Source organism: Muntiacus reevesi, chromosome X (assembly GCF_963930625.1).
Source record: "Muntiacus reevesi chromosome X, mMunRee1.1, whole genome shotgun sequence".
In the NCBI taxonomy this organism is placed as follows: domain Eukaryota; kingdom Metazoa; phylum Chordata; class Mammalia; order Artiodactyla; family Cervidae; genus Muntiacus; species Muntiacus reevesi.
The window spans coordinates 142,948,257-142,953,471 of NC_089271.1; the positions used below are offsets into that span (position 1 = coordinate 142,948,257).

At 42.8% G+C, this 5,215-nt stretch overlaps 1 non-coding gene across 1 annotated transcript; it reads left to right on the forward strand.

Moving 5' to 3' along the window:
• The first annotated feature begins 2,393 nt into the window (after positions 1–2,393).
• On the forward strand, positions 2,394–2,466 carry TRNAE-UUC (transfer RNA glutamic acid (anticodon UUC)). Its single transcript has one exon. It is a non-coding gene; the product is annotated as a tRNA-Glu (tRNA).
• Positions 2,467–5,215: the final 2,749 nt, after the last annotated feature.

Sequence of the window (5,215 nt, forward strand, 5' to 3'; positions counted from 1 at the left end):
AAGAATCTGCCTACAATGTGGGAGACCTGGGTTTGATCCCTGGGTTGGGAAGATGCCCTGGAGAAGGGAACAGTTACCCACTCTGGTATTCTGGCCTGGAGAATTCCATGGACAGGGGAGCCTGGCAGGCTATATAGTCCATGGGGTCCCAAAGAGGTGGACACGACTGAGCGACTTTCACAACAGTCACTACAAACAATGGGCCTAGGAGTAGCTTTAAGATGACTATTTGATTTTTACAGTTTCCAGGGCCTAAAGAGAGTGCATAACAGGAAAGACAAACTCACAGTGCAAACTGTGAACATTCTTAAAGAAATGCACTCACACAAATAGGTATATATACATGTAAATATGAGAATACACATTTACATACACCAGTTTTCAAATACATACCAGGGCAATTTCTAAGCAACTCCCCACAAACAACAGCAATATTTTATATTTTTAAAACAATAAAATCCTTGACGAATTCTAAGCCTTGCCAAGTCGTGTATCTTTTATGCATCAATAAAAAGGTAATTCTAGATCCAGTCATTCCTACATCATCACTCAAGTTGGTTTCTTCTCCAAAGAGGCAGAAGACAGGATGAGCTCCACTAATGGAATTATAGCTGGATATATGTGGGAGGGGCTGGCATCACAGTCTACCCATTCCCTTTTATTTAGAGGACAGATAATCACTGTGTGTGTGTGTGTGTGTGTGTGTGTGTGTGTGTGTGTGTGAAGGCATAATTTATCTTGGGTTGTGGGGTTTTAGGGTCTTAGGATCCTCTCAGCTCCTATCCATTGTCCTTTTCTTCCTCCAGCTCTGACTCAAATACCTTCTCTAATACTCTTGTGGAGACTGGTCATTTCTGGGAGGTGGGAATAGTGGCTGCAGAGCTTAGAGTCTGATGTGAAGTTGTACTATGTGAAAATGAAGCCGAGATAAGGAAAAAGAAGGGCTGAGTTCCTAGGCTGCTTCTTGCCTGAAAATCTTTTATTCACTCATTCAACAAATATTTTTTAAGTACCTACAAGCAAGACCTCATGACAGTATCCCCCCAAACAAGTGACTAGCAATAAAGTCATAAGCATAAAAGAGCTCAGAGAGGAGAAAAATGGTGGTGTCAAATCCATCAGCTAGGAAAACCAAGGCATTGGTCTGAAAGAAGGTCCTATTGTTCAGGCATCAAGTCATTTGATGCTTATAGAGAAGAGAATCTACTTGTAACTCAGTGGGCCTCAAACTTTAACATGTTCATTACAAGTCAGTTTTGTAGGCCTCATTCCTATATGTTCTTATTTAGTTAAGCTGAGGTAGGGCCTATGAATCTGCATGTATGAAAAGACCACAGGTGATTCCAATACTACCGGTTCTTCAAGGACCACACTTTGAGAACCAAAACTTTTAATGTTTTATCTCACCACTTCTCAAGTTTTAAAGTGCATATGAATCACTTGAGGATCATATTAAAATGCAGATTCTAATTTATCACATCTGGGGTGGGGCCCAGATTTCTACATTTCTAATGAGCTACTTGGGTGTGGCTGTGGTGGTGGTGCTGGCCCATAGACCACACTGGCTACTGAGAATTTAGCATATGTCCCCAGTGATGGCTAATTTTATAACTGGGCTATAGAACGCCCAGAGATTTGGCCAGGCATTAATCTGGGTATGTCTGTGGGGAGGGGGTTTTGAATAAGATTAATATTTGAATCAGTAGACTATGTAAAGCAGATTACCCTCCCTAATGTAGGTGGACCTCATCCAGTCAGTTGAAGACCTGAATGGAGCAAAAATGTTCAGTAAGAAGGAACTCCTCCTGCCTGACTGATTAACTAGGATGACTGTCTTTTCTCATCTTTAGACTCAGACTGATATATTAACCCTTCTTGGTTCTGAAGCATACTGAGTGTCAGACTAGGACTTATATTATCATCTCTCTTGGTTCTCAGGTCTTTGGATTCAAACTACAACTACGCTATCAACTCTCTTGCATCTCCAAGTTGCTGACTATAGATCATGGGACTCCTCAGTCTCAGTTTCTGCATGATCCAATTCCTCATACTAAATTTGCATCTATATCTACATGCGTGCTCAGTCTCTCAGTAAAGTCTAACTCTTTGTGACCCCATGGACTGCAGCCTGCCAGGCTCCTCTGTCCATTGGATTCTCCAGGTAAGAATACTGGAGGGGGTTGCCATTTCCTCCTCCAGGGGATCTTCTTGACCCAAGGATAGAACCGATGTCTATGGTGTCTCCTGCATTAGCAGGTGAATTCTTTACCACTGAACCACCTGGAAAGCCCATCTATATCTGTGTCTATATCTATTTTGTCTATCAGTTCTATTTATCTGGAGAACTCTAACACACACCACTAATTCCAATTTGAAAATCCAGTCTAGGGACTTCCCTGGTGGTCCAGTGGTTAAGAATCTGCACTTTCACTGCAGGGAGCACAGGTTCGATCCCTGGTCAGGGAACTAAGATCCTGCATGCTGCAGTGTGATTTCCCCCACCCAACCCTCCCAAAAAGAAAATCCAGTCTCCCAGTGACTGGGAACTATACATCAATGGCAGGAGAGATCAATATAAACTTATTAGCATTGTGGACACCTAAAGGGTCACACTCTTTGGAATTAGAAGCAGAGGCCAAAATCTGCTATGGGTTTCTGGTTCCCTGATTCTTGGAGCCCATAAGCAAAAACAACTAGTGTTTACTGAACTCTCACAGTGTGTCAGGAATTATGGCAAATATTTACATGAATTATCTTATTTGAAACTTCCAACAGGTACTACTATTATTATAGTTGTTTTATGAATAAGAAAATGGAGACTCAAAGAGTTACATTAAGTTAAGTAAAAGAGACACAACCTTACTCCCTTCTTATATTTACAAAAGAAATTTTGGTAAGTGCTTCTAGGGGCATTTGAATCCAGGTTGTCTCACAGCAAGCCCAAACTTCTCTTCATGATATGACACTATTTTCTCTGCTAGTCACTTATGCCATTGCCTGATTCATATGATGGGTTGATAGAAGATTCAAGAGACATATCTCTCTTCTGGTTTCCCAGGAGACACTCTGAAAAAACTAACTTTGGTTTCCCTCTTCTCCAATGATCACAGTTTATTTACATATTAAATATGGTGACAGCTCGCAGATCTACATGGCTCATTTTTGAGCCAGGGCTATATGTTGTATTTCGTTGGTATAGGTAGTTTACAACTGCTAATAGTACCTTCTTCTAGCTCATATCAGCTCTAGTTTGGCTATTTTCAGTAAGCCAACAGCATTTACAGGCCTTGTGTACATGCCTTAATATTGCAATTATTGGTAGATGCCAGCTTCCAGGATATCTAGCACTTTGGATGATGGACTAGGGCCTGTAAATTTCAGTCCCAGGCAATGCTTCCTATCTGTGTAGGTGGCAGCAAGCAGAGTGATGGACCACATGAAACACACAGTTCTGAAAGTGGCTCAAGTCCAGATCCAATAAGAGCTTTCTTAGAAGCTCCCTTTTTCAAAATAATCCATAATTCTCAGAGAAGAGGAATATGGTTATTTATAAAGCCAAAACAACAACTACGAAAAATCTCTCTCTGAGCAGATGAAACCTTCTGCCACAGAGATAAAGCTCAAAACTAAAACACTGGCCGAGGAGCTATCGCAGCACCCAGCCATCAGCCAATCCAAGGGCAAATCAGATGGCACACAAGACCGGGGACAGAGTCAAACCAGTTGAGTCAACTGGGTCCGTAACTGTCAGAATGAAAAATATTTTGGTTCAACTGAGAAACAGCATTAAGATCATAAAGTTCATTTATGGTGGTTGTTGATAACTTTGTTTAAGGATCATGTGTGTGTGTTCTTACTTCTTTTCTGTGTGGGCCTCCTCTCCTCCCCATGAAATCATTGCTGCATGAACTCAAAATTCTTTCAGGCTGGAAGTCTGAGTGGCTCTGGCCTAGTGTTCACCCTTTGTGCAGAGTAACGGTTTCATGAGGCAAAGGAACTAGGGCCAGGCATAAGCTCTGAATACACTTACGTGGCTTCCACTGAAGATGCCTATGATGTTAATGCCTCAATTTCTAGGCGTTTGCATTTGTTTTCTAATTCTCACCTTATCTCTGCTGAACTGAGGAATTTGTCCACAACTGGCCAGCTGAGACAGGGAAACACTGGGTTGTCAGAGGCCAGGTATAGGGGTGGCAGCGTCCATCCTGATTCAGGATTCTAGGGGTCACCTGTGGAGGTGGAGGAGAGGCAGACTGAAAGTGAAAGACACAAGGGGGATCAGTTACTGAAGCTGATATGCCTCCTGGCTTGAGACTGCCCTTCCCCTTTGATGTCTGTAACAGAAATGGCAGTACAATAACTATGTGATTTTTTAAAGATTTTTTTTTAATGTGGATCATTTTTAAGGTCTTTACTGGATTTGTTACAATATTGTTTCTGTTTTATGTTTTGTGTGATTTTTTTTTTGGCTGCGATGTATGTGGGATCTTAGCTCCCCCACCAGGGATAGAACGCAGTCCCCTCCTGCATTGGAAAGCGAAGTCTTAGCCCATGGACTGCCAGGGAAGTCCCACTACTACCATGCAATGTTAACGTCTCAGGCTGTGTGAGGACATGCACCTTGGCCCCCCAGCACTAACCAAATCATCAGGTGAAAAGATGGATCCAAGGGAAAGGTGCCTCAAAACCCCGCATGGGTTTCTTTGAGCGGTTTGGGGACTTGCAAGGCAGCAGTGGAAAAATGACTGGGGACAAATCTGCATGTCACCTCAGCTTGCAGATTTACATTTATTTGCTTTTATTTTGATTTCATTTTGTAATGGCAAGAAACCCTTGAGTGGCTTCCTTAATTAAGCAAATTAAGGCCAGCTTGCACCTTTGTGCAAGAGAAAGAGCCTTTCAGGATCTTTTGTGTGATGTCTCTTTAGTGTCCCCTTGCCTACCCCCCACTGCCTCTCGCTGGGAAGAAAGGGAAGGGGACCCCATCTTTCCTCAAAGACTTCAGGTTAAGGATATCTGACCAAGTAGCCAGGTCTAACCACAGCTTCCCGGCAAGAAAGGACACTGCAGGTCCCAAGGAGCAGCTCAGTGTGACGGAAGGGGAGTCAGCCATTCGGAAGGATTTCTTTTCCTCTGCTCCCCATTCTGCATCTGGCTTCTGCATCTGCTGTTTTTGTTTGCCTTGGGATGCCAGGCACAACCTCAGTCCCTTCTT